This window comes from Myotis daubentonii, chromosome 1 (assembly GCF_963259705.1).
Source record: "Myotis daubentonii chromosome 1, mMyoDau2.1, whole genome shotgun sequence".
Classification (NCBI taxonomy): domain Eukaryota; kingdom Metazoa; phylum Chordata; class Mammalia; order Chiroptera; family Vespertilionidae; genus Myotis; species Myotis daubentonii.
The window spans coordinates 99,540,441-99,552,909 of NC_081840.1; the positions used below are offsets into that span (position 1 = coordinate 99,540,441).

The window sequence follows — 12,469 nt, forward strand, 5'->3', positions numbered from 1 at the left end:
CTCTGTGAAGTCTTTCACCACTCTCTAATACAAGTCAAAATGACTTCTTCCTCCAGGAAGCTACTTGATTCTTGTTCAGGCCTCTCAGTTAACATATAACATATTTAATGCACCTTCAAATTGCTGTTTAACTTGACTAGGGCACGTATCCTGTTCATTGAGAAGTCTAGGAGACTTCAGATGGCAGGACCAAGTACCAGGCACAATGCTGTTCACATTAGCATTCTCTAAGTATCTATTGATAGATTTACATTACTATACAGTACTTTTTGATGGTCCTAGGAATAATTAATACCTGGGAGATAATATAAGTATTTTTCTACTATGTACTAATAAATTGGGCTTATTGATTTTAGGAAATGTTAATAGACTATGATTTAACTAATTTATGACTAAATGTTATTTTTTCTCATTGCAGAGCAATGTCATGGTTAGGCCAACCAGGTGTAGATCACTTAAGAACTTGGGCACAAAATGTTGTGAGGGGATTAAATATTTAATAGCAAAGGACTTTGAAAAATATAAACAGGAATGATGAGAGTAACATTATTGACATGCACATAATTACACATATATAAAATAATTAAGGATCTACAAAAGTAACGTGGCAGTCTCTTTCGTTCATTCATTAAACAAACTGTTATTGAAAAACCTACTTGTGACAGGTGTTTTAGGCATTGGGGAACTAAAGTTGAATGAGAAATATCAACCATGCATGTAGGTTCTCTAAAGCAGATCCAAACAGAATTCATCTAAAAATTCATCTACCCATGTCCATATAAAACCATATACACTTGGTTAAGTGCATAAAAACATTTTATCTCATTGCTTTAAGCAATGCAATTAGTTTTCTTTGGCCTAAATATCAGAAAACTTAAATTATCCTAGAAACTCCTTCAAAGAGACATTGTTTTGTTTCTGTTTATTCCCCAAACCCCTAGGTTCCTATGTTTTTGAATTAGGACACAGAGATGTGCTATAAGTTATACAAGGAAACTTGCCCAAAGTTGTGTCTAAACAAAAGTTCATTACCTGCTATGAGGGTAGTGCTGGCACAGTGCTGGTCCCTATTGATTTATGAGCAGCTGCTGACACATTCTTATGCTTCATAAGAGCATAACATTTTCTTCTAAAACTTAAGGCAAAGGCAAAAATAGAATACCTTTGTCCAACAACAAAAATGTATATTTAAAATATTGTGGAATAATAATGAGTTGGGATATACTTTTAAAACAAGAAAAAAAGCAGAAAATAATAAGCATCTCCCTATGATCAACTACAATCTTCTGAATGGAACTGAAGCAGAAGTGTTAAAGTTTCAGGTAAGCAGCTTTATATCTGAGGCAACTTAAAATGATCTACCTATTAAATAAACTGAAAGTAAGATGATAGGTTCAAATCTACCCTTTTAGAATTAGAATCCATTTTTTAAGTGTGTTTTAGGAAGGAAGAATGTAATCTTTAATAGATCAAGGGGTTTCATTTAACTAGAAATTCACTAAACCAGGAATCAGTAGATTTTTAAATATGCACAATTAATTTGACAACAAACTTGGCTGTTGAATTTAAATTTTAAAACTAATATATTACTTTTCTGTTCTTGTTTTAAATCAAAAGGATTTCTTCTAGGACTACAAAGGCCTGAGCATTTAGCCTATCTCATGGAGGAAGGAGTGATTTCTAATCTTTAAAAACAGGAGATTTGTCTATATGATCACCTGGGACAAACTTGGCCAGTACAAGTAGGCTAGAAGGTTATAGGAGCCTGGGAATGTTTAACATCAAAAAAGAAATTACATACAACTCAGTAAGATCACAGGGAATTACACAGGAAATGTGAACAGTAACCCTTTCATATCTCTGTACACCCCTCCCACCGCCTGTGATAAATGGAGTCCTGCTGCATGAAATCCAGCTATGGGAATACAGAAGCCAACAGCAGAGGGGGACCGGGGAAAAGAAAAAAAAGAAAACATTATATATATGCACATACAGTACAACATAAATTCATAATGACATAAAATCACGTTGCTCCCAAAACAGCCTTAGCCTTTCTTATTGCCACGTATGTACCATATCACTGCCTTATCCAACAGAGCCTTAAGTAAAAATTCCAAAGAAACTTGAAGAATCGGACGGGGGTGAGGGGTAGAATAGTTGGCGGACTCATGGTAAGTAGGAAAACGTGGCTCCTCTGAAGCTGACCAAACAAACTGGTCTCCACCCTGGCTTATGTTTAAACATCTTGTTCCTAGTCAGTCTGGAGGGAAAACATTCTTTCCACAATAAATAATATGCAATCGAATCAGAAATTCTTACTCCAGCCTGTCTACTCGATGTAACAGTTTCTTCAGTACTGTAAGCCAGAAGCTGAGAGAATTTAACTGATTATAAACTTTTTGTTTTAAGAGTAACTTAGTTATAGTCAAGACAAGTTAAAATATTTCTAGTTGCTTATTTGGAAAAGCAAATGTGACTGTGCAGATCCTAGACTCCTTAGAGAACCCTGGTTTAGATCTCAAGAAAATAAGCTTCTCTTAATACAACCGCTTCTGGAAAAGGGGAAATTCTCAGCTTCTATAAATAGGTGAGAAAGATTAAAAACCCCTTATAATCCTCAGAGAATAAGGGCATGGGTATCCAAATAAAATAAAGAAAAACGTGATTTTTCCAATGGACTAAGTTTAAAATATGGAATGGAATTTCACAGTTACTTTGAAATAAGATTTAACCTTTCCCATTGGTATAACTTCAGGATAGAGATGTTCTGCCACAAAGAGTAGGTCAAGAAATAAATGGAAGTGAGGGCAGAGATCACAAAGCAAAACACCAATTAAAGTGAAAAGGGTAAGCTTTTTAGAACTATCGAGAGGGGTAACAATAAAACCAAAGGATTTTTCCCCAGCAAAGTGCCTTCTCCAAAGCATAGATATATCTTCTTCAAGAAATAGCCTATGCCTGTAGTGTTTTTGTACAATAAATGGCACATCACTCAAATGGCAAATGAGATTTCAATTATAGACTTCCTAGTCGCCTGAAAGCTAAAGGATTGATGTCTGATTTCTGTAGCATTGGCTCACTGATAGGCAGTCCAAGGACTCTGTGACAAGCTAAAGGTCCTGCTCTTTCCATGGATTTAGAGTTGCTACAAAATTTACATTAGGAAAAACATTAGCAGAATGAGAGGAAGCAAAGTAATAAACAAAAACTTCCAAATAATAAACCAGACTTCTAATTGGGGTTCTAACCATGGAGCAGTTCCCCCATTATAGTGTGGACTCTGAAGTGCACCAAATGGAAACTCAATGGAGCCATCTCCTCATCTGAAAACAAGAGTTCACTTTCATTGTTTTTTTAAAAATATGTTTTTATTGATTTTTAGAGAGAGAGAGGAAGGGAGAGGATAGAGAGAGAAAAACATCATTGATCAGCTGCCTTCCACATCTTCCCGTCCCCACCACCACTGGGGATAGAGCCCACAATCTGGGCATGTGCCCTGACCCGTAATCGAACCAGTGACCTCTTGGATCCTGGGTCTACACTCAACTGTTGAGCCACACTAGCCAGGCCTTTCAGTGCTTCTTAACCATTTTGAACTCATGTATTGTTCTGTTAAGTATAAAAACTTCATATCCTCATTGTATATTGAGATTTCAAAGTAATTTAAGTATTACATAACCAAAAAGAAACTACAGCAAGATAATTTTTGTTTTTTCAAACAATAATCTAGTGCAATAAAAATTATTAGAAAATACTTCTAAAAGTAGACAGATAGTAATTAATACTTTATTGTTATCTTAAAAACAAAAGGTAAAGAATATCTATAAACACTATTGATGACAACCAAATGTTAACTGTTGGGACCTTCAGCATATCTCCTCTCATGGAGAAGTACTATAGATAATGTTTTCAGTTCTTACATTAGGCTTGAGGAAATGCTGATTGATACATTGAATACATTGAATTAGGCCTTTAATTTTTGTTAACTGATCCAGCAAAAAGCTCTCTTTTCTTCTCTGAAAATAACAGAGCCCTAATATAGTGTTCTCTTTCAGGTAATAAAGGACAGAAGCAAGCTTTGTAAGTCTTCAGAACAGAGGCCATAGTAAGTAACAGATGCAAACTGTAGACAGCCTTGACAACAACTGTGGTAATAAAAACAGCAAAAATATTAGCTAACATTGCACATCTGTATAGGGCTTTGCAATATACAAAATACTTAATGTAATTTCAACTCTACAGCTTTATAAGGTGGATATTATTTTATTGAAGTAAAGTGGTTTTTCAAGGTTACCCAGCTAATTACAAGTAAGCAGCAGAACTGTGATTTAAACATTTCTGACAGCTATCCCATTCATTAAAATATCAATTTTGTCATGTAATTTTGAAATATCTTCACTCAAAGTCCAAAATCAGGGTATACAAAATAAGCACAAATTTTTTTCTCTCAACCCACCCAATATCACTTCCTTTCTACCAATTCCCATAAAAATTCTCAGAGTTCTCATTGCAGCAACCTTTATTTCCTCTTACCAGTATGACTAAGAGCACAATGAAAAGCATCTTTCAAAAACAAACCTCTTTCCTCCTATGTCTTATATCCTATAACAGTTCCCCCAAACAAGAACATCATCACAGGCCTAGGTTTTTAAAAGCAGTGACTACTGAGGAAATGTCTGGGGTTGTCTTTTCTTCATGTAGAATGAGTCAGATAATGACAAAAATGCCTCCACATTCCTAAAAGGTGAGCAGGAGTCACCCTCTTATTGCCAGCCTTGTGGCTCAGCAAAGATACTCCAGGGACTTGGTAGAAAAAGGCCGAGGTCATGAGAATAACAAAACTAACAGAACTAGAAGTTATATTCCTATTTTTAAATCATTCTAAATGTTTTATTTTTTTGAAAACTTATTAAAGGATGATAAACTACTGGCATTAGCAATTCAATGTAAATGTGAGATAAAATTAAGGTAAATTTTTATTCATATAAAATGAATATAGAATACTCACCTATTTCAACAAAAGGTTGCTCCCACCAACCCAATGCCAACGGGAATCCTCAATCTGGGAATCCTCAATCTGGGCTGCGGTAAAAAGAGGAACTTTAAGTGAACAATTTGCAAACTGGAGGGAAGCAGCCTCTGCTGAAAATCAAAAGTGTGCTTCACCAAGACAAAGGGGAGGGCACTTTTTATAGAGAAGTTCCTGCTCTGCCGGGGTCCAGCCCCAGCAGGTCCAGGGGTTCCCAAAGGCGTGGACGGAGTCGGCGAAGAAGGAATGGTCTCGATCTCCAGAGAGGTTCTGCTTCGGATCTCCAGCCAGGTTCTGTGGCCAGGTCCTGGTCAGGTTCTCTTGCCAATCTCCGCAGTCAGGTTCAGTCCAGGATCCCTGCCATGCTCTCTCACCAGGCTCCGCCTCTAGGCTCCGAGGCCAGTCCCTGTCCAGGATCCTCCGGCATGCTCTCGCCAGCGAAGTTCTTCTGTCTCTAGAGAACGTTCTGTGTAGGTTCTGTGCCTAGGCTCTGTCTCTCTTGGTCCTGTCTTCCAAGCCCTGTGTCCTTAGTTCTGTGTTCTGAGTTCTGAGTCATGAGTTCTGAGTTCTGTCTGTTTCTGTCTTGTTACAACTGTATTTATACCAGTTGATTCAATCCTATCAATCTCTATTACAAAGGTTAGGGCGTTTCTTATCTCCATTCCAGGGAGAAAAGATTATGTAGTTTAAGCATGATTGTTCGTAGTTAAAGGGATTAATTACCCGCCTGGCACTTAGTTGAGGGGTTTTATTCCCTCCCTAACTTCAGGTGAAAATCCCTACCTGGGGATTATGCCATATATGCCAGGTCCCTTGAAACAGCAAGCATGGACCGGCTCCCGGCACTGCTCTAGTTCCCAATTGGTTCATTTTAATGCAGATGAGAAATCCAAACAGCATAGTTCTGATTGATTCAAATAGCACTGTCCTAATTGGTCAGCTTCATGCACTCCAATTGGTCATTATGGAGCTTCTCTGATTTGTCAGTGGAAATGCAAATGAAGATAAAGTTGTGCACAGTTCCAATTGGCTGGGGCAGGTCTCAGTGCATTGGTTGAAAGATGATACCAGGAGCTCCCTTATACAGGTCATATCAGACAGCAGGAGCACAGTTCGGGAAGCCTGGAAGCTCAGTCTGTGGCTTTTCCCTGAAATGCAGCCTGTGAGAGACCTCTGTTAGCAATGGCTGCTAGACTATGATTATGATTTTGGGCCGATAACCATGAGGAGTCTTTCCTGGTGGATATAATCCTTTTTAGGGTTCACACCTCCGAAGCTCATTATGCAGATTATGAGAATAAATTATATATAAAATGTTAAATATCTTGCCTAGCACATAATAGCTACTCAATAAATGTCTGTTGCTATTATTAATATTATTGAAGTATCAAAACCAAAACATACTGGAAGGTCATATTTAGAATGAACTAGCAAACAATACAATCTGTGAATTATTTTTTTAACATCTATTCAAAACATATTTCTGTTATATGCATAGAAATATATGTATATAAATATTCAGAAAATGCTTTGGAAGAAACAATGGCAAAATGGTGACTTCTGGGATGATGGAAGGATAGTAGTCAAAGGGAACTTTGATCTGTAATGCTTTTTTTTTTAAGTATTTTTTATTCCTTCTGTAAATAAAATTAAAGTTTTAAAAAACAAAATAGAAAATAAATTTAGACAAAATATTATCTTAGTAAATTTCTTTAAGTCCATAGTTGATTTCAATATTATATGTAAAAGTTTACTTTTATTTTTAGTTAATTGTCCAAATGAGGTCTAAATATCCTTTTCTTTATTTAGCAATACCATTCAGCTTTATGACAGACATCACTTTCAATAGTCTTCCTAATGATATTCCTAACTGCTACATTAAAAATACTTGCTTTTGCAAAAGAAATTATTTTAATACCATTTTAAAACAATTCAATGTATTTATCAAGATGAAGGGAGGCTTTCAAAGGCCAGAAAACCATAAATCAAAATGGCTTTACATAAAAAGATTACTTTTCCTCTTAAATTTTATATGTCTTTATATTTAACACCACATACAGAAAACTGAATCCTTGATTCTTTTTAAAGCCAAAGGGTTGCCTATTTAAAATCATCCTAACAATTTCAAATGTCTTGAGGACTGCTTTAATTAAAAATGTCTCCTTCTAGGCTCTTCCTAACTTCTAATTCTTGTCTGTAGCATACTGATGCCGGTTTTATGATTCTAACTTTCCTTGTAGTTTACAACCATAACTTTGACTTTTTCATTCTATTTTTTTTTCCTTCAGATCGTCTAGATTTGAGCCTATAAATTTTGGGCAAACCAGGTCACCAAAGCTCTTATTAACTCCCTGAGAGCAGCAAATAGCAGGCCTCCAAACATGGAGATAAGCCACATGCACCACAGGCCCAACCAGGCTGGGCACCATCAATTTACAAATCCAGCTTATAAATTAAAGGCCTCTAGTGTTATAAAAAGAGATAGACATTTCAAAGGATGAGAGATAGAGAAAGCAACCTCCTACTGACCTGGAGAACATTGGACTGAATAGGGAAATCCCCACCTCAAAGAGCTGTGGGATACAGCTCCTGATTGTGGAAGGCTACAGATTCTCTTTTAGAGATATTTAAAATTCAAGAAGGCCCTTTTCTGTAAATTAATGGAGGATAGTATTGATCAAAAGGTATTTCCTATGATTTCAACTTAAAAATTCTATTATTTCAATTTAATAATTCTATTATAATTTATAGCTAGTACAAGGCAATTCCAACAATTATAAGATAAGCTTTATTTCTAGACAATAAAAAAAAGTATATACAATTTTTTCTCCTAGCTGCTCAGATATAAATTCAGTAATATTAAGCTGCTCTACCTACAAAAATGTACAACAATGGTTCTTCCAGTAGATAACTCCCTTAATTCTGTAAGTCTTAACTTAGCACCATACTTAGAATATGAACTTTGGAACCAAATGTCAGATCCACTACATACTAGTAGTTGTTATTTATTAAGTAACTAGACTGCTCTGGGCCTAAGTTTATTGGTTAACATTAACACCTACTTTATAGGATTACTGTAAGGACTACATAACTTGTTATATGAAAAGCACTAGAACTATGGCTGACAGAAAGCATTGTAAAATTCTTGGCTATTATCATCCTTAACATCAGAAATGTACAACTCTTGGAACATAACTTTAAGCACAGCTTACTACAATCACTGAAGGAACAGGTTCCTTGACACTGCTTAGTTCCATTCTTAGAACATATTCAAAGTCCCCTGCATCAATTTCTGTTATGCATGCTAATGATTTCGTCCCTCATATATAACTCCATGAACCCTGTGCTCTGGTTACTCATTTACTCCTCTCCTCTGGACTATAAATGTCTTGAAAATAGGGACTGTATCAACAGATTACCTTGTAGTCTCAACATCTAGTACACAGTCTTGTATAGAGTAGACATTGTATAAAAACGGAATAAAACAATAAATATTAACTATTTACCTGTTTCTCTCACTCAAGTTAAGTTCCTAAGGACAGAGGCTACTGAATGTTGATCTCTGCATCCTTAGAGAGGTCTTCTTTGTATGGTGGCACTAATACCTATATTTTGTATCCAAGTTTCTAATTTGTTTTGAATTTTATTTGGGTTTATTCATAATGCTTTATTTACTAAAATGAAATGCATTTAGAAATGAAACAATTCTCTTTTTCCCCCTAGAAGCTCTAGATAGAGGTAAATAAAACTTTTCAATTATATTTTAGTCCTCAAAGTGATGACAACAGAGAGAAACAACCAATGTCCACTGCATGATCTTTCCCATGCAGCTCTGGCTGGAGCCTTTGTCAGTGGCCCATCCTCCAGGACTTAACCAGAACAAAGCCTTTCCTCAAAAAGAGTCACCATTTGATTGCAGTACAGATTTTATTCAGTCAGCACTGTTTCCTAGCTCTTTCACAATTATGGCATGGCATTATTTCAAAATTCTTTCTGCCCACCAAGCTTGTGACCATGCCCAGCTGAGCTTATGACAAACAGCCACCTTGAGCAGCATTCTATTGCTGATTTCAGGGCTGGCAGCCTTTTCACCACTTATGAGCTCATCAATGAAAGATCTTCAGTGGGACCCTAAATCTGGTGTTTGACTACTACCCACAGTGGGGCTACCTCCCAGCATCCTCACTCCCAAGACATGCACATATGCCAATGAAAAAATGTAGATAAACACCTTTCTCAGTTTTCTCAGGGGAAAATAGTGATTTAACATTCCTCTGAGTCATTCTATTACCAGATTACTTCCAGGTGTTATAATTGGGCCTCTTGACTACAACATGTCACTTACCTAATATTAGATCAGAGTATAAATACACAAATCACATATGATCCCTTCTTCTAATTCTCCTTACTCAAAGTAGTAAGATAAGTGATTTATTACTCTTAACTTTACAAGATGAAATTAAGCTGATTTCTTTGCTTAATGACATCTAAAAATATGCTGTCAAATTAAAATGTCCTTGCTATCCCTGGTGCCCTGGTCAGTCAAAGAACTTTAAGGTTAGAAAGGATCTTAGAGAGTCCCCTTGTTCTTTTAATATATCTAGCCTAAGGCCCAGAAAAGTTGAGGGTTTGCCATGGTCTCTCAGTCTCTCTCTCAGTCTCTCTCTCTCTCTCTCTCTCTCTCTCTCTCTCTCTCTCTCTCTCTCTCTCTCTCTCACACACACACACACACATACACACACACACACACACACACACACACACACACACAGCCAAAGCTAGAACAAAGGTCTTCCTGCCTCCTCAGCCCGTGTGCTTTCCATACACCACACTAAATAAGTTTCTTGCCAAGAACTTCATCCTAATCCACAGTCCTGGAGAGGCTGTTCTCATTCTCAGTTCCAACTTACTCCCTACAGATCCTGGTAGTCTGTGAGAAAGACAAGTCTCCCATCTCTAAGAATAACCTAGCAAACATCACTGGGGTTTTTTGTTATTTTTTAAAAAATCTTCACCCAAGCATATTTTTCCATTGATGTTAAGAAGGAGTGGAAGGGAGGAAGGAGAAGGAGAGAGAGAAAAACAACAACAACATTTTCTGGGATCGAGACTGCAATCAAGGTATGTGCCCTTGACTGGGAAGTGAAGGGTCCAAGGGCCATTGCTATAATCCAGTAGTTCCCAATGCGCGGCACATGCCCCACAGGGGGCCAATTTGGCTTTTGAGGGGAGCAATTTGAGAATGAGTTATTAACAGTGAATTTTTTGCATTTCTTATGATTCTAGGGGCCTCACATACATTATATAAATATATAGTGACATATTTAAGCATTTCAGTTCTGTTATGTTTTGAAATTTTATTTACTACTTTTTCATATCACTTCATATTATTATTTTTAACAATTTCTTAGTGATTTCTTCCTCAGTACTTCAACTGTCTTTTCATTCTTTTAGTTTTCTCTTTTATAGATGCCATGTTCTTTGGGAGCTTGTTTAGACCAAGTTAATGGCCTTTAAGGCTTCCTCCATGTGAATAGGAGTTCACTTTTTGAATAATAAGAATTTTATGTCACGGGGGAGGGGGCATCAGGATTTTAGAGATGCTTAGGTGGAGCATGGCCAAAAATGCTGGGAACCACTGCTCTAACCACTGAACAAACCAGCAATGATCAAACATCACTGTTTTCTTAAAGACATTACCCCTAAAAACTGCTACAGGCTTCTTCCTTCCACAGTGTTTCCAAGACAAGGCTGAGTGTCCTCTAAGACCCCACTTCCCTAAACAGTCCTTTAGTATATTCTGAAAAATATGATAAAGCCCCCATATACAAGCATCATTACTCAAGAGAAAGAACAGAGTCTAATGCCCACTTGAGAAAGTCACATGATTAGGAACATTCAAGGTAAGAATAACAGCTTATCAGAGACTCAAAGCAGCAGAGGACAGCTTCTTGCTGTCATTGAACAAACATTAATGATAATGTAAATTCCATGTCCTATGTTATTTGATACAGTCATTAACAAGGACATCTTAGAAAACAAGCTTACTAATACATAACTGGTAATATTCCCCAACCCATCACCATAAAATCCATTAATCCTATAATCCCAAACACATTCTGAATCTTAACTTTGCTATAATGAATACCAAATAAAACATTTCACATTGTAATTTCAATAGATTTTCCTTTTCCCTGGTCTAATAAATAGGAAAATAGTCTGAAAGTGGGCAACAGGGAAAAGGAAATGAGTGTCTATTTTTAAAACAGAATATGGAAATAGATCAAGATAATAATATTGAGTAATGTAATATGGCACAAGAGTATATTTTAATAATTTTTTTAAAGTTCATCTTAACTAATAATAGACAAACATGCAAATTGGTATCACTTCGCTACGCCCACCAGCCAATCAGAGCGACTATGCAAATTAACCCAACAAAGATGGTGGTTAATTTGCATATGTAGATGCCCAGTAGCCTGGGTCCCGGGAACATCATTGGCATCCAGGTCACTCCGAGGTAGGCCCTGTGTGGGCCCTGAGCAGCCTAGGAAGGGCCTGAGCCAGGGGGCTCCTGGGCAGGGCCGAGCCTGCGATAGGAGCTGAGGGGGCCCCTGCCCAAGCCTAAAGCGTGGGCCAGAGGCTTTAGGCCTGGGCAGAGGCGGAGCCAGTGATCAGAGGGAGCTGGGGTCCCCTTCCCAGGCCCAGAGACTTTAGGCCTGAGCAGGGACAGAGCGGCAATGGGAGGGAGGTGGGGGGCTCCTGCCCAGGCCCCGAGGCTTTAGGGGAGTCCATGTTGATGAAAACACCTTGGTGGCTGCGGTGACTGGCAGTGGCTGCAGCAGCGGGGTGATGGGGCTGGTGCCTTCCCCAGATCAGTCCAGTCACCTCCCACAAAGGGAGGCCAGACTGCAGCTTAGGCCCACTCTCCAAGGGGAGCAGGGAGCAGGCCTAAGTTGTCAGTAGGACATCCCCTGAGGGCTTTCAGTATCTGAGAGGGGGCAGGCTGGGCTGAGGGACCCCCCCCCCACAAGTGCAGAAATTTTGTGCACCGGGCCCCTAATTTTAATATATATTTGGAAAACAGTGACAATTTATTGAAAGTTATGATAACCTTAGTTTTTATAACTTTTATGTCTATATTAAAATTAATGAAAGAAATATTTTATAAATAATTTCAAATTACAGCTTACTAATAGTCTGAGATTAAAATTTCATATCATATGAATAAAACCAAGAAACAGATAAGTAAAACGCTATTAAATTTCTCATTTCATACTGAGGGAAAACAAAAGACACCATCTCACTCCTAACTGCTAATTATAGATAGTACAGAGATTTATTATTTCAAAAAAACTTGAAAATATAATCACTAGCACATTTCAAAGCAAGCTATTTACCTTTAGATATACCACAGATTTAAAATATCAATCAAGTCAA

The 12,469-nt window shown here is 37.4% G+C and overlaps 1 protein-coding gene across 13 annotated transcripts in view; it reads right to left on the reverse strand.

Moving 5' to 3' along the window:
• ZNF438 (zinc finger protein 438) overlaps positions 1–12,469 on the reverse strand; it is a 221,356-nt gene that overhangs the window by 108,976 nt on the left and 99,911 nt on the right. For 5 of the 13 annotated variants that reach the window (XM_059712210.1, XM_059712220.1, XM_059712249.1 and 2 more), the window contains exon 3: positions 5,009–5,082. The exons of 4 other annotated variants lie outside the window; for them this stretch is intronic. The gene's annotated coding sequence lies outside the window, so the exon portion shown is untranslated. Of the gene's footprint in view, positions 1–1,032; positions 1,136–5,008; positions 5,083–12,469 lie in introns of all 13 variants that reach the window. 4 more of the 13 variants (XM_059712191.1, XM_059712184.1, XM_059712258.1 and 1 more) reach the window with 2 other exon arrangements.